The sequence below is a fragment of the Syzygium oleosum genome, unplaced genomic scaffold (genome assembly GCF_021117445.2).
Source record: "Syzygium oleosum isolate NSW1041296 unplaced genomic scaffold, Sole_v2.1 Sole_v2.01, whole genome shotgun sequence".
NCBI lineage: Eukaryota > Viridiplantae > Streptophyta > Magnoliopsida > Myrtales > Myrtaceae > Syzygium > Syzygium oleosum.
Genome location: NW_026607485.1, coordinates 35,653,474 through 35,675,993, shown reverse-complemented (window position 1 = coordinate 35,675,993; position 22,520 = coordinate 35,653,474). Strand labels below are relative to the sequence as shown.

Here is a 22,520-nt window from a genome sequence, read left to right as displayed (position 1 = left end):
TTAACCATGGAAGCCGATTGTATTCAACATGTTAGATGTTGCCATCAATGTCAAGTTTATGGAAACAAAATCAATGCTCCTCCCAATAAATTAGATCAAATGTCTGAGGCATGGCCTTTCTCAATATGTGGTATTGACATTATCGGACCAAATAATCCTAAGGCGTCAAATGGACACCGTATTATTCTAGTGGCTATCGATTACTGCACAAAATAGATCAAAGCCAATTCTTATGCCCACGTCACTGCGAAAAGTGTGGTAAAGTTCATTCGTCGTGACATTATCGCTCGATATGGGGTTCTGGAAGCAATTATCACTGACAACGGGTCAAACCTGAATAACAAAGTAGTGGATGAGCTACTCAATAAGTTTCACATTTGCCACTTGAATTCTTCTCCTTACTGCCCACAAATGAATGGAGCTGTGGAGGCGGCAAATAAGAACATGAAGAAGATTCTGTCCAAGACGGCAAAGAATTACCGTGATTGGCATGATTGGTTGCCGTACGCGTTAATGGCTTACCGAACTTCTATTCGCACTTCAACTGGGAAAACACCGTTCTCATTAGTGTATAGAATGGAAGCAGTCTTACTTGTGGAAGTGGAAATTCCTTCATTAAGGGTACTTTCACAAGTAAAGCTTTCTGAAGCAGAATGGATTCAATAAAGATTTGAACAACTCAACATGATTGATATTCGAAAAAAAAAAACATGATTGATGAAAAAAGAGTAAAAGCCCTGTGCCATGGACAAAACTATCAAAAGCTAGTGGCTAAGTCATTCAACCGCAAGGTTCAACCCAGGCATTTTGGGATCAATGACCTGATTTTGAGGAAAGTCCTACCCATCATTCCGAATCGTGGGAAGTTCACCCCCAATTATGAAGGACCGTATGTCATCAAGAAGGTGTTACCTGGCGGAGCATTGATTCTTGTAGAAATGGATGGCCGAGAGTTGCCAAAATCTGTAAATGCTGATGCTGTCAAGAAATATTTTCCTTGAATAAAAAGCCTTTGAGCTGCTTTTGGATTGAATCTGAGCCACTTTAAGACATTTGCATCATGCATCTCATAGCATTTTTGTATATTTGTTCATTTTGCAAGTACTCAGCTATTCCCCAGGGAGGCTATTCCAAACCCTAAGGAGTCAACCTCGAGAAAGCAGTTACATAAAATTAATCTTCTCCCTAGAACTTAGGAAGTAGATCCTATTTGTGAGGACCCTTTCTGTCCAAAAGGCTTTTCAAGTTTGAGATCCTATCAGAAAAAATAATTCCCAGAGGAACCAGCGAATCATTATTCTTAAAATCATTTCCAAGTGTTTTGGTTTATCAAAATTCCCCATAGACAGGAGATTTAACCAAATGATCCTTTGAAAAAACAAAAAAAAAAAGGGATTTCTCAAAAATGCCGAATGGAAATGCCTAAGATGATAAAAGGCAAACCTTTGATTAAGCACGTCCCTATACACATTTTGAGAAAATTGAGCGAAAAAACCGTGTCCTAGGACGTAGGGTTCGTTCACATTGAATACATGGATTGAAGTGATAAAAGATGTTTCATTTCTCTATCATAAATACTCATTTTATCCTTTGTTAGCCACTTTGAGTCAAATAAGGAGAGTTTTCAAAATACCCTTGTCAAGAAGCACCCCACAATGGGGTAAAATAAGAGGTTTTGGTTGATCATTTTTTGAGCGAAAAGATTAAGAAAGATTTCATTGCTTTCACTTGCATTAATCTTCTTGTGCTAGCTCCAGGTGAATTCCGCCGGAAGCTCGAAGCATCCCAAAGTGAAGAAGAGCATTTATTTCTCTACGCAAACACAATTATCCCTTGCTTAGCCAATTTGAGCCTAATGCAATTCTTTTTGAAATCCGAGTGGTGATTATCTCCCCACGTTGGGGCAATACATGTGATTTACCATCAAAGCAAAATGCTGGTAAAAAGATAGAGGCATCTTGAGAGTCTTAGATATTCAAAAGAAAATCAAAAGAATTGATTAAAAAAATAATAATAATAATAAATAAAAAAGGGCTTACAAAAGCAGTGTGCCTAGTAAAAGCAAAGTCTAAGCCCATGCAAAAATTACATCAAAAGCAAGAAAAGCATTGCAAGTTCAACAATATTCATTGCAACTACAAAAACATCAATTGCAAGTACGATCTTCTTTAGGAAAAAGAGCGAAGCTCACATGTGTATCAATCAAAGGACTCTTGAGATAAGTCAAATTTCAAGAGTCACACCATTATGAAGTTGTGTGATGATAATGATGCAAAGATAATCACCAACCCCTCAAACCCTTCCTTGTATGAAAAATTTAAGCCTTTTAAGCCTCACCCAAATAGATATTGCAACCCATATCCGAAAGTCTCTTCCAATTGGGATGGTTTGAGTCGAAGTGAGAATCTCATGTGTGAGCTACCGCTAGAAGGAGTGGAAGAAAATCATATCTTATCTTATCTTCAAGGTTCTTGACTTGTAAACCCGCTGAAGATGTTGATGGTATATTTCTTTTATTGGCCTCAAAGTGAATACCCTTTGTGTAAGCCCATGACCAAGCCTACATTACGGTCCTTTTGAAAGACTTTTTTGATCAATCAATTTGTATTCACTGTAAACGTTTCCGAAAACCTTTGACATAGGTTCGTGAGGCATCACTAGTGAGAATTGAATAGCTTTCCCACATCAATGGATGGGAATCAAAGCATTTATGAGAGCGAGTACGAAAGACCTTTTTAATTAGGTTATTTCCAATTTGGCATTTTTTATCTAACCTTTAGATTGTTATTTAAAGATCATTTTGTTAAAATTTCCTCGTAAGGAGTTTGATAATCAGTGTCTTTTACCAAAATATGAATAATTCAGTTTGATTTGTTGTTAAACAATCTCGGAACTCCTTTTGCAAAATATCTGTCCCTAGTGGATTGGTTTTTGGTTAGCCTAAACCATATTTCTCATTTTTGGTTTTTGGTTATCCTAAACCATGCATCGCTTTCGGTTTTCACACCGTCCATTTGGTTTTTAAATCTTGTCTTAGGTTCTAGGTCATCCTTAAACCTTGTCTTTGGTTCTAGGTCATCCTTAAACCTTGTCTTTGGTTCTAGGTCATCCTTAAACCTTGTCTTAGGTTCCTGATCATCCTTAAACCTTGTCTTAGGTTCCTGGTCATCCTTAAACCTTGTTTTAGGTTTTTGGTTATCCTTAAACCATAGATTTCCTATAAAACCCTTTCTTTTTCTTTTCTTCCTTCATTCCACCATATGAGAGAGAGAAGAGAGAAACATATGAATGAGCTGATAATCCAAATGGTCAATGGTAAGTGCTTCATGTAAGATTCTGATCAAATGTTTGTCTTTATTTTCTTTCATTTCGCAAGTTGAGTCGACTAAAAATTTGCAGGTGCCAATTGATCTTTGAGCGGAACCTCTTCGAACTCCCACTCAAAGAGGGGCAACTATTGACACATAATTTTCAGCCGAGGTGTCATTAAAAAAAAATAAAACTCAGGATTTGGGTATCCGATTGTTACGGAGTCCATTTCTCGAACAAAAAGTGTCATTTTTCAATTATATTTGTGGATTTAGCTTCTATAAACAAGTTTCTATTCATTTCACGCGAAAACCCGAAAAATCATGTTGTTGACTTTTGGGTTGACTTTTGGTCAACCCTTTGACCAAAAGTCAACCCCAGTCAAATTTGGGCTTTTCATACAAAACGATTTCTTTTGAGTTTAAATTTCCACTTTCATAAAAATTCAAAGATTTGATCACAAAATTAAACTCCTAGTGAAAAGTCAACTAGGGTTTGACTTTTAGTCAAACCTTTGACCAAAAAAAATTAGAAAATACAAAAATTTCAAAATCATCTTATTTTACATTCAATTTGACTTTAGCATTTGAAATTTTGCAAAAATCAGTTTAGAATCAATTTTTCCTCAATTTGCGGAAATTGGTTCAAATCGACCAAAAATGAAATTACTTCATTTTTGGTCATTTTTTAGGTTAGTTTCCTTCACGACATTTGATCTAGAGGTTGTATTACATTCAATTTTGGAACCAATTTTGTAATTCCAAGCCAAGCGCAAAAACCCCAATTTAGGCCCAAATCAATGATTTTGATCAATTCTTCATGATTTGCACAATTAAGACACAAATGAAGCTAATTTCTTATATGAAATCCAAATTCGAAATCAATTTTGGAAGATTCACATGAATTTGAGCCAATATGATCAATTTAGTGATCCAATGATTGAGAAATCTAAGAGTAATTAGTCCAATTAGTGCAATTCAACTTGACCCATTCTAGACTAACATCGAATTTGATGAATTGAGGCTCAATTTGGCTAATTGGACTTCAATTAAATTCGTTAGTTTAGTTTGGCCATGCAATTTAGCTCAAATCAAAGAACAATTGGGCTAAACAAGTTAAATTGGATCAATTTGTGCGTGAATTTCAAATTGGTTCAATTCAATTTAATCGAATTCACTATTAATTAGGTCAATCAATCATGATAGGGATTAAATTACACAAAATTAGAACAAATTGGGCTGAGAATTGAACCGGTTCAACCCAGTCAAACTCGGGTTAAACCGGTCCAACCTGTTCAACCTGGTTTTACCCAAATTGAACCGGTCCGATTGGATCGGCCATTTTTCGATCGAAAATCCGGTGGCCGGCAGTCCATTCGGACCAGCCAAGGTCGGCCACATCCCTTTGAGTCCAAAATGACAAAAAAATGCCCTTAAATGAAAATTACAAAAATGCCCCTAAGTGAAATTACTAAAATGCAATTCCTTAAGGATTAAGCAAATTACTTAGGGGGTAAGCAAATTAACCATGGCCAATCATTTAGAATTGATCGTGGCCATCCATAATGTCATGTCACATATTCTTAGCCCTTAAGGAATATTCTTAATCATTAAGGATGCATTCTAGGCCATTAGATCGATTTAAGGGCTATGATTCAAAGTTGGGGGGTATATAAGCTTTTCCAGATCTGTTTTCTCTCTCATCTCTCTCCCTCTCTCTCAATCTCATGTTCTCTCCCTTTCCTCTCTTGGCCGTGAGCTTTCCTTGCTCACGCTGGCCGATTTCCGGCACACCACTGCCACTCCGGCAACCCTCTGGACGTCCTAGAGCCAATCGCAAGGCTGGCCACAGCTGCTGGTAGCCGAAGCACCTCCGATCAGCTCCATCTTTCTCTCGGTTACATCACCGGCAACCGAGCCAGTGATTGATCCAGCCGGCTTCTGTGGTGATTCCAGCATCCCGGCGTTCTTCCTAGACGGTCTAAGGCTTGCGATCAGCATCCTCAACTTCATCTCGAAGTTGTGGTGCCGGTTTCCACCGGAAAAGCCACCGGAGTTCCACTTTAAGCTTGATTTTACTTCTTATTCTTTGGATCGCAATCTCACGTTGATTTTCTTACCTTGTGACGTAGATATTGGGAGCTATATTTGGCACCATTTCGGAGATCATTGGTGGCCAAAATAGTGCATTTGAGCTCAGCAACATCATTGAACAAGGTAGGTATACTTAGATCTTATCCTGTGAATCTTGCACAGAGAGGTCTGCATACTTAAAATGTTGATTTCATCTCGTAAATGTCAAAATCTGAAGAAGTGATCAACTAGAGAATTGTAGGATATGTCGAGAGCTTCGATTTGATATGTTGTATGCCTCAATTGGATATCGTTTGCTAGGTCAAAACTCCTTTGAAAGTCGAGATCAGAATCTGGAATGATAATGTTGTGTCCTATTCTTCTGTGATACTGAATGGCCTTGTTCGGTTGAATGATTTTTCTGATTTTATGCGTTCATTATTTGAGAAAACTTCCTTCATGAAAGTTGTCGAGGACATCCAGATCTGTTCACTGTAAGAATTTCATAAAATTCCAAGCATATTAGGTTAGGACGATTAGCAACGTCAGCTAGGCATAGTTCTGGTGACAGATGAGTTTCTGAATGACCTTCATGTGTTCTTCGATTTTTATAAATTTGTGTATTCAAAATCTGGGAAAATGTCCCCCATAAAAGTTCACACTAAGATTGAGATATTTCTAGTGACACAAATTTTATAAAAATCGGAGTTCACTTGTATTTTCAAAGGAATTTTTATTATTTAGTCAATATCTGTGTTCTGATCTGATTTTCCTTTCTTTGAAATCCAAAATATGTTTCTCCGAATTTGATAAACTTTGAGTCCTCTTTTACGAAAACTCAAAACTAAAAATTTGTTTATTAGGGCCTTATTATGTAGACTGGAAATTTTCAGGGCCTAATAGCAATTTTTATGGGGTCAATTTGCTAAAATCTCAGATAAGGTCCTCTCGGGCTTAAACTTGATTTGCAAACGAGTCCTTGGTGAAAAAATAATTTTACAAAAATTTGGAGGGCTTTTCAGAAATAACTCAAAATATGAAAACTGTCACAAACGGATAATTTTAACTGCATAAAAATTTTTGCGGGATTTTGATAACGACCACTATTTTTTCCACAATTTTGTTTGAATTCAAATTCAAACCGAGTCCAGACTGTCACAGAGGGTAGAATTGTCTTTTTCGTGAAAATCGGTGGGGAACTAGCAAAAGTGGTCTTCTTGACTTTTTATCCTCATGACATAAGCTTTCTAATGACACCTGAATCACTTCATTTTACTATCATTAGGTTAATTAATCATACTCAAACAAAATGGATCCGAATTTAGTAACTAATGGTTGATTAAGTGGTCCTCTTATGAGGCCCACTTCCCATTGCTTGATTGATTGAGAAACAAGGTCCATGGGCCCGAATGCATGCTTTACTCATTGATATGCATGTGTTTGTTAGATGCATGTTAGGCCCGGTGCATGTTCGGCGGATAGCCCATTATGGTCACTTAGAACCCGACTTTAGGAGTTAATCGATATGAGTTGCCGTTTTGTGAATGCAAATGGTAGCCCGTTATCATTAACCATTAATCAAATAATGTTAGATGATTAAGTGGGTAGGTGAATCGAAATGCATGTAAAGCAAAGACCGATCCCGAGGCCCATATTTGATTAGTGAATTGTTTGCATCATTACCTTTCTTTGGTTGTTCCTTTGTGCATTGTTTGTCGTGAGTGTATTTTATGGATATTAACACCGACACCCGAGATGCGGTCCATGGAGGGGATAGTCCAAAATTGTAAAATACCAAGGTGATAGACTGATGTCCAATCCGGTCTCAATTTGTATTCACTTGACGGTGGCGATGGACCGATGTCCAATCCGGTCTCAATTGCTATTCAATTCATTCGTTCCTGATCATGTCTCGGGTTTTCAATTTGTGTTGTAATAAAAACCCGACGAGTTGCGGGTTTTACTTTCTCGCATTTAGAATTAGCTAGTCCTTTTAATACTTTGAGTGTTTACTTTGCGCAATGCTTTTCAATACAATTGTTTGTTTCTTTCCTTTCTAGACTAAGATAGGATTAGTTTAGAATCTTAAATGAAAACACAAAAACAAAATGCATGATCACCTAGTGGACTAAGACTTTGGCATGAAAAATGGTAAAAAATAAATCCATGACAATTTAGATAATAGCCATGTTAAGTTTAGCAATACCGAAAGGGCGTTAATAGAAATATTAACGTAAGCTAGTCCCCGAACTCATGATCTCTAGATTTCGTAGAAACCGAAACGAAACTCCCGCATTTTGATTGGATATTCTAGCCGACCCCCGACCTAGGCTAGTGGCAACTCCTAAAAAAATAAAATCAATCCGCTGTCACGCAAGGTATGGATTTAACGAAAAACCACGTTCATGATCAATGGACCGTATGGATGACTAAAATATCGATACTTTGGTAAGCCGTCTTTTATGATGTGTCAAATGGACCGTATGGATGACCAAAAGATCGACGCTTTGGTAAGCCGTCTTTTATGATATGCCATGCGGACCGTATGGATGACTAAAAGATCGACGCTTCGGTAAAGCTGTCTTTTATGATGTGCCATATGAACCGTTTCATGAACACTTACCTCTAAACCCGCTTCATTGAGTTCGGCCCTCGAGAGGTAGGTCACGACAATAGATATACTCTATTCAGGCGCTATTGACTTGAGTATTGATAGTCAGGGAACCCGACACAAGCACTGGAATCGCAAGCCCGAATCCCCGGCTCCCAAGCACGAGCACGAGCATTGGTCTTGGGTCCATCGAAGCTGAGCCCGTGAACTCGGGGCCCCTGCTCAGCTCCCTGGCACCCCTGCTCGGGTCTACAGAGGTTGGGTTCGGGTCCATCACAGTCGAGCCCCAGACCCCGGCTCCTGGGATTGGGTCGTCTGCACTCGGGCTTAGGTCCATCGAGGCCGAGCTTAGGACTCTGGTGCCGGTGCTTGCGCCTAGGTCCATTAAGATTGGGCTGTGGACCCCAACGCCTAGGACCAGTACCTAGTCTTGATGGACTCGGGTGCTAGGACCTGGCCCTGGGCACGGGTTTGAGGCTTGGCCTCAATGGACTTGGGTGTGGGTGGCCAGGGTCCAAGCATGATCCTAATCTCGATGGACATAGGTCCATGCGCCGGGGACGTGGGCATGGGCATTGGGGTCTCGGGCACGACCTCAATGGACTTGAGTGGTTGCGGGCACAGCTTCAAATGACCCAGGCCTAGGCGTCGGGGTATTGGGCTCAGCATCGAGGATCGATGCATGGGTGCCGGGAACCTGGGCACGGGAGTCCTGAGCCGAACTTCGATAGACCCAGGCTCGAGAGCTGGGGACCCAAGCACGGGTGTCCCAAGCATGGCCATTGGCATCGGTGTCTCGGGCTCGGGCTCGATGGACCCGGGCCCAGGCGCTGGGTTCTCAAGCACAAGTGTCGGAGTCCCAAGCATGGACATTGGGGTCCTGGCCCTGCGTGTATGGACCTGGGCTTGCTCTCGGTGAACCTCGATAGACTCGGCTCTAACCTCTAGTCTCAGCCCTGCTGCCAAGGGCTCAGGAAGGAGCAACGGGGTTCCCATGCCCAAGCAATGGTCCAAACGTCGATATCTAGTTATATTTTGAAATGATTTCCGATTTTCGATATCTAGTTATATTTTGCAAAATGATTTTCTCTTTTAAAAAAATCGAAAATCATTTTCCTAAATTTAAGTATTGGTTTTTCGTTGACTCGTTTTTTCAAGTGATCCAAATGCTAGAAAATGGGGAAAATATTTTCCGTGAAACAAACGGAAGTTTGAAGTTCTATTTCTTGTCGAACACATTGATTTCATACGTATAAACTTTAACATGATTTGCAATCATGTCAATTTTTATACTTTCTTAATGTTATGCTTGTTATTTGATCATAAGTAAAATAAACTGGGTTCGGTAACTGCGACCTTCGATGATCTTAATGCGAACCTGAAGCACGAATAGTTTTTAATTTCTCTCACTGAGCAAAGCCATTAAAGTGCAATAATCGGATGCAATAATTGTGAAATTACCACAAATCGCACTTAAAAGTCTAAAGTTTTACAGTTCAGATTGTTAGAGGAAGGTGTTAGATGTAGTTCGCCCGCGTCCATACCTTATCGCAATATAGCACCCCGCTTAGTGAGCTAGTTCTACAAACCGATCCTAGAACTCATACGATTACTCTTATCTACTACATTATCACTAATTGAATAATCTGAATAGTGCATTCGAAGACCTAAAATTTGTCACGAAAGTATAATTGAGTTCTAAAACTTTAAAAAAAAAAGCCCAATTAAGTTCTATAACTTGTCATGAAAGTACGATTAAGTCCTAAAACTTTCAAAAAGTGCAATCAAATCCTAAAACTTGTCAAATTGGTCCAATCAAATCTTTCTATTGATTGTATTTTTTGAAAGTTTTAGGACTTGATTGCACTTTTATGACAAGTTTTAAGACTCAATTGTACTTTTTGAAAGTTTTAGAATTCAATTATAGTTTCGCAATAAGTTTTATGACTTAATTGCACATTTTAAAAATTTTAGGACTCAATTGCACTTTCGTGACAGGTTTTAGGACTTTCAATGCACTTACCCCATGGATAATATATGTTTGCGCTCATTGGGAGTGACCCATGACTACATGACATCCACGATGTGGGGTACTTTAACACCCTATCTCATGTGCAAATCGGATTTTGATGAACAAGAGATTGCACATGCAAAAGAAACTGAGGTAGGACATGACTCTGACATTATATTAAAAAATGTCCCGCCTAAAAGCTTAAACTTATAAATGGAGGGAGATTGCACGTATATAAAGAGCGTATAAAATCCGTGGAAAAGCGATTAAGATACCTTAACACTAATAATATATCTGAATTTTCATACAAATCCACAATTTTTTTCCCTTCTTTTTTGCCCCATAAACTACACTCATAGAGCGCAAGAAGATTTCACTGCTCCCCCCTTCTTTGTTCTTCACTTCGTCAAAGAATTATATCAATAAGGACGACTTGACATATATAGCAATAATATGCAACCAAATACTGCACACATTGAAAGGTTCAAAGCTTAACTAAGATTCCATAACCACAACCACCCGCGCTTTTAAACTTTCCCTCGCCGGCCTGCACTCCTCTCGGATGTCAGCCGCAGCAGTTGGCGGGCTCTTTCTGTGAGTCGAAGTAGACGGTGGCCACGGGGAGGCCAATGCCAAGGGCGGTGAAGAGGCATGTGTTGAAGTTGGCTCGTGTGTTGGAAAATTTATGATGGAGAACCTTATTTAGAAAAAGTAAACTTTAAGTGCAAAATGTCACAATAACACCACGGAACATACTTCACACACGAGTCAAAATTCAAGTGGGTCGATCGAACTCAAATATGAGATTAGCCAGAGTTGATGGGGTGGGAATTGAATTTGTATCATGCAATCATTCCAAACATATATATGTATTTTGTAACGACCGAAACATGGAGTTGCTAGATGACATCGACTTAACACCCGATACTCTTCAATTTCCTCAATCACATTCGAGTAATTACTGCAAAATCAATTCGATACGGACTTATCAACATTAGAGCATACTTATGGTAAATCGAAATGAATCGGCGTAGCATATTCTAACAAGTAGGTTTAATTTAACACGCAATGAAGGCCCCTAGCATTTACTTAAACACATATCTTAACGGAAATAAACAAGTCTTGAGACCTAAGTTCCAAAATTGGTCCTCAAGGTATATATATAGATGTCACGCCATGTTATATCACGGAATTGCCAGCCCCATGTCGGTAAAACCAGTTTTGGTACATGGATTAGATTCCACCATCTGTCGGCTTGGTCAAGAGGGAACAACGGTCCAGAAAAATTTTATAATCATTCAGAACAGCGTTCCAAAATTGGCCGGTCAACCCTTGGAATTTGACCGCACTGCATACGCAACCCCGCCCATCGCCGGCGGCCGACGGCAAACGTAACCCTTGAAAGCTCGCTATTTTCCTCATTGCCCTCCCTCTCCTGGACTGCTTGAACCTTCCGTCGTTGCCCTTCTCCCTCTCTCCACAGAACATGTATATAGTCTTGCGTTCTCATTCTCACGGCACAAAGCAGAAATACATTTTTGTTCTGAAGCAAGAAGAACTTGGGAGAAACCGGAAGAGATGTTAGAGATATATATTTGTGATATTCTGTGATTCTGTATATTATTCTGTGATCCTACATATCTTCATTTATTTGTTATTTTAGATAGTCGTTATGTAAAACCTATAAATAAGCTTGTGTACTATTCACTAGAATATATATAGAATATTATTTTTCTCTTCATTCACAATTCTCAACTTGGTATCAGAGCTAGTGTTATCTGAGGTGCGCCCATCGAGTCTGCTACACGGTGGCCGTCATGACGCCAGCCCAGCCGCGTCACTACCGATTCTTCGTCGAGAACGAAGCTTTTAGTCACTGTTTGACATAATTTTGTCACTCATTTAGAAAAATTGTCACCACCATCAGACTTACAGCCCTCAGACGAGTGAAATACTGAATTTTGTCACCACACGCGCCTCCACGCACTGTCGCATCTCAGACCCAGGAAACCCGCCACTGTTTCGTTGTCATTTGGACGTCTTCCACTGCGTGTTTCGGAAAACAAACACAAACCCAAGACTCACCGTCCTCCGCCGAGCCAGCTCGTGAAGTTTCGTTGCCAAAAACCACCGGACGCGCCCTCACGCGCCGCCTGAAGGATTTGCATGTGAGATCCACGCGCCACCGCAGCAACACGTCTGACCGGACTGTTGACCGGTTAAGACCGGACCAGTCGGACCGATTCCATTGCATTTTTGACCGGTTCGATCGTTTTCTGATCGGTTCTTGGTGATTTCTGACCGGTTCCCAAGGTTTTTCGGCGTGCTGAGTTCATTTTTGGGCTTATTTTCTTCATATCTACTCTCCAGGTACTGTTTTCTTGACATTTATTGTCCAACCTACTGTGTTTAACACGGTAAAGTGCATATGATGGATAAATTTTGTAAGCATTGTCACCAACGTGGACATATGGCATCCCATTGTTATCGATTATGATATAAGCAACCTATTGGGCCGATCAATCAACTCCGAAGCCGAGGTTCATATGCACAGCCATCTACCATTGCTGCTATTGTATATACTTCTCCCAACGGATTGTCGGTCAGTTTCTCACTAGACGATTTCCATTCCATTTTTCGAGAATCTGGTACTTTTAGCTCCTATATTTCTCCTGCTATGTCTGTTGCTTCAGGTAACTCCAATTTGTGGTATTTTGGTTTCGCTTGCTGCAATCATATGACATCAAATTCTAATTTGTTTAAGTCAAAATCCTTCCCTTCACATGCACCTACTATCCATACAGCTGATAATTTTCTAATGCAAGTCAGTCATACAGGACACATTTCCTCATCCACCTTGTCCTTACCTAATACCTTTATGTTCCCAAACTCTCTCTAAATTTAATTTCAGTTGGACAATTATGTGAACTTGGCTTTGATGTTCACTTCTCTCCTATTGGTTGTCATGTGCAGGATCCACGGACGGGATAGACTATTGGAACTGGTCGTAGAGTGGGACGCTTATTTGAGCTCGTTTCTTTAAATATTCTCAACTCTTTAACTAGTTGTGCTGCCACAGTGTCATCTGAAACTTGGCATTCTCGGTTAGGTCATCCTTCCTCTTCTCGATTAAAATCCTCGATTTCAAGTGGTCATTTAGGCTCTGTTGATGATAAATATTTTGATTGCTTGCCTTGCCAATTATGAAAACATCATGCCTTACCATTTGATCTTAGTGAATCTATCTCTCATGCTCCCTTTGATCTAATTCACTCTGACATTTGGGGACCTTCTCCAACACCCACCATGGGAGGTTTTCGTTATTTTGTCATTTTTGTTGATGATTATTCTCGTTATATTTGGATTTATCTTATGAAAAATCGATATGAGCTTACTCGTATCTATCGTGATTTTGTTACCATGATAAAAACACAATTTTCTAAAGATATCAAGGTTTTTCGTACCGATAATGCCATGGAATATCGAGACACGGAATTTCTTAGACTTCTCTCCCAACAAGGTACTCTTTTTCATCGTTCATGTCCAGGAACTTCCCAACAAAATGGTCACGTCGAATGTAAACATAGGCATATCTTGGATGTTACTCGAACTCTTTTAATCTCTGCCTTTTGTCCAGAAAAGTTTTGGGGGGAAGCTTATCTCACTGCTATTTATACTGTCAATCGTACCTCGTCCCCTGTCACAGACAACATTTCTCCTTGTGAGAGTTTATATGGCAAGGTTCCCTATTATAGTCGTCTTAGAGTTTTTGGTAGTGCTTGTTTTGTGCACCTCCTTCCACATGAACGCACAAAGTTAGAACCCTGTGCTCGTTTATGTTGCTTTCTTGGGTAAGGCATTAAACACAAGGGATATAGATGATGGGATCCTATTTCTATCCGTCTTCGTGTGTCTCGTCATGTTTCATTCTGGGAATATAAGATGTTCTCATCCATTCATCCCTTTGAATCTTCTACTCATGTCCCTTTCTTTACCAATCCTTCAGTGGATTTATTCCCGGAAGATCTTGTACTACCATCAACTTGTGAATCTTCCTCTCCACAGTTGTCTTCTTCTCATCTTGATGCAGGCCCATCTGGCGATCCCACTTTGGCAACTTCTGACATGTCTGCCCCAACCGAGGATCCTATATCTTCAGCCATTCCATCTACTTCTGTTCGTCGTTCCACCAGAGTAAGTCAACCTCCGGCTCATCTTCGTGATTATCATTGTTTTTTTACCATTGCTTCTCTTCACGAACCTCGCACCTATAAAGAAGCTAGTACTAATCCTCTTTGGCAGCAAACAATGGCAGATGAGTTGCAAGCCTTGGAAAACTCTTACACATGGGATTTGGTTGAATTACCTCCTGGTAAGTCTGATATCGGTAGTAAATGGGTTTATAAGATTAAAACCAAGGTAGATGGTACAGTGGATCGCTATAAAGCTCGGCTAGTAGCAAAGGCTTTACTCAGGAGTACGGCATTGATTATGATGAGACTTTTGCCCCTGATGCTCGTCTTACATCTGTTCGCAGTCTTCTTGCTCTTGTTGCTGTTAAACGTTAGCCTCTATTTCAAATGGATGTTAAAAATGCATTTCTTAATGGCGATCTCACAGAGGAAGTTTTTATGGTACCTCCTCCTGGATACTCTCATTCATCTAATAAAGTGTGCCGATTACGTTGGATATTGTATGGATTGAAGCAAGCTCCCCGTGCATGATACTCCAAGTTTAGCTCAACTATGAAATCTCTTGGTTTTAAATCCAATTCTTATGACCATGCTCTCTTTGTTTGGCGCACGCATCGTGGGTACATTATACTGCTTTTATATGTGGATGATACGGTTATTACTGGTGATGATTAGATCGGCATTATCAAACTCCAACAGTATCTTAGTAAACAGTTCGAAATGAAAGATCTTGGGCGACTCAGCTATTTTCTAGGCTTGGAGGTTGCGTTTGATGCTTCTGGTTATTGTTTTTCTCAAGCAAAATATGTCACTGATCTTATTTCTCGAGCTGGGCTCACTGATAATAAGATTTCTTCTACACCCATTGAGTCGAATGCAAAATTCAATGACAAGGATGGAACTACTCTTTCGAATCCTACACTTTATCGACAGTTGGTTGGTAGTCTTATATATATCACCGTTACACGTCCTGACATCGCTTATGCTGTTCATATTATTAGTCAGTACATGACTGTGCCTCGTACGACTCATTTTGCTATGGTTCTTCGAATTCTTCGCCACGTCAAGGGTACGTTGTTTCATGGTCTTTATTTTTCTGCTCACTTTACCTTGGAGTTGACAGCTTATTCTGATGCTGATTGAGCTGGTGACCCTCAAGATCGTCGCTCCACTACAAGCTACTGTTTCTTTTTGGGCAACTCACTTATCTCATGGCGTAGCAAGAAACAAACCACTGTTGCTTGCTCTAGTACAGAAGCAAAATATCGAGCTCTTGCTAATATAACATCGGAGTTATTATGGTTACGATGGCTACTTGAAGACATGAGAGTGCGTCATTATAGCGGAACGGTAATTCATTGCCTAAACCGGAGTACTATTCAAATTGCACATAATGATGTTTTTCATGAACGCACCAAGCACATTGAAATAGACTGTCATTTCATCCGATATCATGTTCTTCGTGGCACCGTTCGACTTGTATCTACTTCCTCCGCTGAACAGACTGCCGATGTCTTCACCAAGACACATCCACCTGGGCGTTTTCTGGATCTATTCTCCAAACTCAAGTTGACATCTTTCAAATCATCTTGAGTTTGAGGAGGGATGTTAGAGATATATATTGTGATATTATGTGATTATGTATATTATTCTGTAATTCTGCATATCTTCATTTATTTGTTACTTTAGATAGTCGTTATGTAAAGCCTATAAATAGGCTTGTGTACTATTCACTAGAATATATATAAAATATTATTTTTCTCTTCATTCACAATTCTTAACTAGAGAAATGGAGAGATACTCATCGGCAGCGGCCGTCATTCCGCATGAGGAAGCCATGACCGTCCCTCCCCAAACCTACCTTTTCCACGAGTCGCCCCACTCGGTCCGCAAATCCCCAGTGAAGCCGTGGAAGAAGCCGACTGCCCCACACCCCCGGAACCCCACCCAGGTCTACAAGGTCGAGCCCATCGACTTCCGGAAGCTCGTCCAGAAGCTCACGGGGGCTCCGTCTCGGCCGCCACCCCCCACCCGCTGACTCCAGGAGGCGGCCCCTCCGCCACTCGAGCTCGTGACACTGAACCTGGTCGGTGGCGATATCAATAATAATAATGCGTCGAAGGCCACTACTCCTTTATCTACTGTGTAGTGGGAGCTGATGTCTGAAGGCCTCGAGAAGAAATCTCCGCACAAGTTTGGAGATGGCTTCGAGCGGAGCTTGTCGCCAAGCTTTCCTGGATGGAGCACGATTCCCATGTTGAGTCCGGGGACATTGTTCGGATTCTAGACTTCCAAGAAACGAAAGTTCAATCTTTCATGAATCCACTGCCAACTGCTATGGAAAAACGATTGAGCCGTCCAGAAAAGGCCGTGGATCCGAAATGTGTTCCTAACACATACAGTGCTGTTTTTCTTTTCCTCTCTCTTGACGATGTAAATTTCTTAGGCTGTTTCGAGATGTATGAAAAAACAGCTAGTTCATCTGTAGTTATTACTTTTCCTTTTTCTCATACGATGTTTCGTACGTGGCTTTATTTCTATTCGAAGCACGAGGGTCATGTTTCATTCTTGGCTTGTTTGTCTTCTTCAATATCGAAGATCCTTGATGATTTCTGCTGGTAAAACCACTGTCCTTTTTCCATTGTAGGTATGTGGAAGAGCCGAGCTGCTTCCAATATATTCAGGTTACGTTGCGTATACTAATGAATGAAGTCTCCGAAAAAGGCCAATGTATCTCCCTTTTTTTTCCTGTCAAGCTATGAGTTTTCTTTACTTTTTCCCCCAATTGCTTGCATATTGTCACGGTCGGGGCTGTTGGCCAATTCAAAGGACCGTTCGGCATACCGCTCGGCTATTCATTACAGGAGGATAATATGGGAAGTCCGCCTATTTCTTCGGGCAAAGGGCGCTCCCAGTAGAATTCAAAATCTTCACCGAGCTATACTCAATCACGAGCAATACACGAGCCCATTTAATTGCACAATGCTCCGATACTATGGCGCACGCACAGTTCGCAGGATCGTTTGCAAAAAAGCAAGAATCGACACAGGTCGTGAGAAAATATTCCTATTCACTTGTATTGATCAACGGTTCATGCAGCGTGCTTGAAGGGACTAGTGGGACAGCAGAGTTTGAGTAGTCGAACCCCTAAAGAGTTATGCAGTACAAGCATTATGTATTTTAACAGGAGAAATAGATATTACAAATGCTTGAGAATTTTTTTAGTTACAATTCGCAATGTGGAGCGCATTGACGGTCTACTCTAGGGTGAGGAAGCCTTATTCAACTAAACTAGAAAAGTGCTGGACTAAAATGGAAACTCTATGGACATTAGATAGGATATTGAGAAGACCAAACTTGTAGAGTCATCATCCATGCATGAGATACTATTAGTCAGTTCAAAACATACAATTCCTTAAGACATCGCCTCGAAATCATAACTCTCAACACTTACATGTAATAGTACATGAGAGATAAGACCTTCACTGCTCCATCATGAACATGTGAAGAAAAGAAGTTTGTTGCTGGGACAATATTGCCGATACGGGATCAATCACTTAGAAAGATTTAAATTAGATAACAAATAAACCACATATTCGAAGAACCACAAAAGTAGAATAAAATGATTGAAAAATCCCCTAACTTTCAGTAAATGCCAATGCAATCGCAGGATTTATGCAGCAATGTTTTTGACAACCATTTTTCAGGTTTAATACAATACTAACCATCCCACCATTATCTGCTTCTGATGCTGTAGCCCTACCAACCTTCCAGCCCAAATTTGAAGATACAGGAGAGTTGGATCCATCTGGAAGCAGCTCTTGACAGTATTTTGACAAAGTCTTGTATCCCATGTCACCCAAATTCATAATACCGGCAGCCAAATGTCTACTAGATTCCATTGCATAGTGTGCCGTCAAACTGCCGCTGACTCTAATTTTTCGGTATTTTAGTTAGGCTGTTTCATGATTAATATTATGGTTATTCAATTAATCTAACAAAAGTAAATTTGAAAATGCTTTTTGGTAGAGCGTTTGGTCCCTATTTCTCAAGATTGCACATATATTGCCCATTTCTCAAGATTGCACGTATCTTGCATGAATCTTGCACCAATATTGCACGATTGTCCTCACAAGAATATATGAGCCTATTTATATAGGCGTTATTGCACAATCGTGCAATATACATGCAATCTCGAGATATATGCACAATCTCGGGATGTGGGTTTCTGTTCTAGCATCCTTGGTGACCCATCAAAAGAACGATTTTGCATGAGTTATGTTGCGATATTAACCAACGCGGAAGCTAAACTCGAGATCTTGCCATTTATGTCAACGCGAATATAGCCAAAGAAATAATGAAGAACGACAAAGGACACGCGATATTTACATAGTTCGGTCCGACGTATCGGAACCTACGTTTACCGGGAGAGCCAGCACTATATAATCCATTATAATCAGAGAATCCAAGTTCACAATAATCACTCACAATACTCGAGTATTTTTCACGCTTAGATTAAATTCAAATTTCAAGTGTTTATAAATAAATAACTCATTTGGACGTAAAGACTCACCACACAAAACCTCGTGTGCAAAGAAAGAAACTCCACTGTTCGGCTCGGATTTCCCCGTGCGTTTTCACTTCAGGAGGCGTCCTTGAAGAAAGTCAAATGCATGCACCCACAGACTCAAACGCACACACTCACAGCCTCACAAATTCACGAGTTTCTATGTGGTTGCAGCGGCTCCTTCAGGAGCTCTCTCACGGAGCCTTCACTGTTTAATCATTGTGCTGTGGAAGAGCCCTCTTGCGGCGGCACCACTCTTGGGAAAAAGAACATCCTAGGGCTACATAAAGAAAAGCTATTTTATTTTTACCTTTTTCTTTTCTTTTCTTCGTCAGACCCTAGCTACCCCCGTTTCTTGTCTCTTTTATCATCAAAACTTCTTCATACCTCAAAGTAATATTATAATAAAGTGATTTACTTTTTGTCTTTTAACGCATGAGAGCTTCTCCTTTCTCTTTTATTTTCTTCTCTCTCATGTCTAACCTTCAGCAAAGGCGAGTCAAACTCTAAAATTTCATTTTGCTATCACACTTGGATATTCATCTCACCGGGTTGGGTCCCGTAATGGATAAAACTTGAGATATAATATAACAAGTTACTCTAAGAAGAACATTCAGCGAGTTGTTCTTGGTACGTAGTGCAAACCGTTAGAGCGTTGGGTCCCCATCTCAAGAAAATCGAGTCCACCTCGAGCAAAATAGACCCAATCGTCAAGTAATGGGGCTAGTACAACAAACAGCTGGACCGTAGTCCGAAGGAGATGGATTCGATCAAGGACCTATATGTTAAAGGCAAAAGACCGGTTGAGAATTGCTCAAGGATCCACCAGCTCAACTTTTGCAAGAAGTATATGCACTCCAACTAGCTAACCGAGTTTGATGCAAAAGTCCTGTGGGGTTCCAGATTTACATGTCGCTGCTGAACATGAGGATCAACGGGAAGATATTGTGGGAGGTGAAGGAGATGAGGTTAGAAGTCAAGGAGTTGATCCGTTCCGGTCAAGCAAACAGCAGGAACCTCAAGTGCAGGCTCAGGGCTTCGGGCAACCTCCCAGATATTGAAGGTGTGTGTAATTACGGTATTGATTGATCCAAAACTAATTAAAGTAGGGATGAATTCATTGATTCAATGAACACTTCAACAATCATGCAATATACGGATTTGGTAACTAGTTCAATTGATCGAAACTTAATCCTGAATGAACTCGATGCATGTGAGTCCACTCCATCTCAATCGTTAGATCATACATGTCTCACGTGGAGTCCACAACATTAAATGGCTGAGCTGAAGTGGCTTCACATGCTCCGGTGCACACAAATATTGTACCTAGCAGCCCAAATTTGAAGTAATAAGTTTCAACTGTACATGTAAATGATGTTCTCAACTTATGAGTTTGCAATTCAGGACTTCCTCTAATCACGGCAAGAGGAAAATATAGTCCTCACTCTAGTGCCACTGTACAAGGACGCAAGCGCAATTAACACGAGGGTTCTCCCAATTGGAGTCATCTTCGTCAGATTTGCTCTTGATTCCTTTGTTACATATAAGATCCAAACTTGATTTGGCTATTTATGTAAGGTGATGCTATGGCTTTCTTTTCCTTTAATAAAGGTGAGGTTATTTAGTCGTTGCCGAATGTTGGGAATAAGCTCATTTGATGTATCCTATTAATTATCTGTTTTTTTGTTAATCTAAAAGTACTCGAAGCTTGTCACAATGTTGATAGTGAAAGGTCTACGTTCTATCTAGAGATAATGATACAAATGGTCGTTGAACTTTGATCCTCTAAGCAACGTGATCTCTAAATTATTAATTTTGTTCAATGTGGTCTCTGAAATTTTTGTACATATTCAATGTAGTCCCTGAACTATATGAAAATGTTCAATGTAGTCACTGGTATTGAATTAATGGAAGGATTACATTGAATATTTTCATTTAGTTCAAGGATTAAATTGAACATGTACCAAAAATTCGAGAACTACATTGAACAAATTAAAAATCCATGAACCACATTGCATATTGAGTTAAAGTCTTGGAACCACATTAAAAAAATAAAAAGTTCAGCGATCACATTGCACATTGAGCCAAAGTTCATAGACTATTTGTGTCATTTTCCCTTCTATCTAATCTTTAGTCTATTTTTATCCGGCTAACAAATCTAAGGAGGAGAGCCTAAGAGTACATTCTTGATTAGATAATTACTTTCCATCTTATTTACTTGGTATAGGAATTTCATGCTTCTTAAGCATCTGTACTTTTCAATTTTCGATATCTTAAACGACTAAAAGAATATCTAAAAGCTTGTTTTTGTAAGCACAAACAAGTCGAACGACCCAATTGCAATAAAGAGTGAACATTATGCATGATCAAATAGATTTATAGAGTGACATAGTTATCAGTTATTTTATATATGATCTAGAAACTTGAATTGAATTCCCAAGAGTACACTTACGTAATTAGCATATTATTAAATTTACATATGCCTAATTAAATGAAACTTTCCAACAATCCGTATTCACAAGACGAGGCAACTGCCTCCCCAACTAGAATAATGGCAATTATTAATAACAATTTAATTCCTATGTTAATAAAATTATAACGTGTTTATCATAAACACTAAACTTACGAATAATAATTTCCATAATAATCCATTTTAGAATAATCATAATAGCTCGTACTATAAAATGCAGTATATTGAGAACACTCCATGCCTTTTAAGCATTTCGGGGGCTTTTATTAAATTTACATGTCTCAAAGAATTTAATTAACCATAGAAAAATATGAATTTCTAATGGTATTAGAGCCTATAGTTGATTAGTGGCACACTCTCAATGTGTATCGGTGTTCGTGAATATCTCAAGAAAAAAATTTCATGACTAATGTGATATTCGGGCAATCTTCATGATGTGGTGTGGCGAAAGAAACCTAGGTGAAAGTGAGCGCTGTGGTGCAGCAACGTGTTCCTAATGGTAGCCTTCATTGTTTGGTTTGAAGAAACATACCTGGGATGAAGGTGTACGTTATTGTTGTTGCAGTCCTCACAAGGCAAAAAAGTGAAAATTCAAGTTGAGAAGTGTTGATGCCAAAGGACACCTAAGTTAAGAGGGAGCGGACTAACACTAAGTTCACATGTGAGGGGAGATTACTGAAAAACATGTGTAAGTTGTGTAAGAAAAAATCCACATAAGAGAATTAGTGTGGTGTAAAGTAATTAATATCCTAATTTGCTCATAACATATACAAATGAAGGTATCGATTTTCTATTGTATGCTTGCAACAGAATTAATGTCCATGTAGGGATGACAAAATGATAAGAAGAAGCTACGTGAAATTGCAAGTTTTAGGACTTAAATGAACGAAATAAAAGTTTATGAGTTAATTGCACTAATACCAAAAGTTCAAAGATTCGTAGTTTAATTATCCCTTTGAAATTTTTGTTGATTTTCTACCACAAAAGCGAAGATTAAAGTAAGGGGAAAATTGTCCATGAAGTCTTAAACCTATTACACTTTGGTCAATCCAGTCATAAATCTTTCAATTTTGACAATTGAGCCCTAAACTTTTTCATGGTTTTTCTAATTGAGTTTATTCGGCCAATTTTAGCTAGAAATCGCTGATGTGGACACCACGATTTGCAAGTAGATTTGAAACTTATGCTCCGTTCGTTTAGCGGAAAATGTTACTTTTCTGAAAAATGTTTTCCCGGAAGTCATTTTCTGGTGTTCGGCTGAAATCTGAAAAAGTTTCGAAAAATATT

At 39.5% G+C, this 22,520-nt stretch overlaps 2 pseudogenes; both read left to right on the top strand.

Annotated features, from left to right (window-relative positions):
• The first annotated feature begins 14,292 nt into the window (after positions 1 to 14,292).
• Positions 14,293 to 15,789, top strand: LOC115665109 (uncharacterized mitochondrial protein AtMg00810-like; annotated as a pseudogene).
• Positions 15,790 to 15,985: 196 nt separating this feature from the next.
• Positions 15,986 to 16,579, top strand: LOC115682864 (uncharacterized; annotated as a pseudogene).
• Positions 16,580 to 22,520: the final 5,941 nt, after the last annotated feature.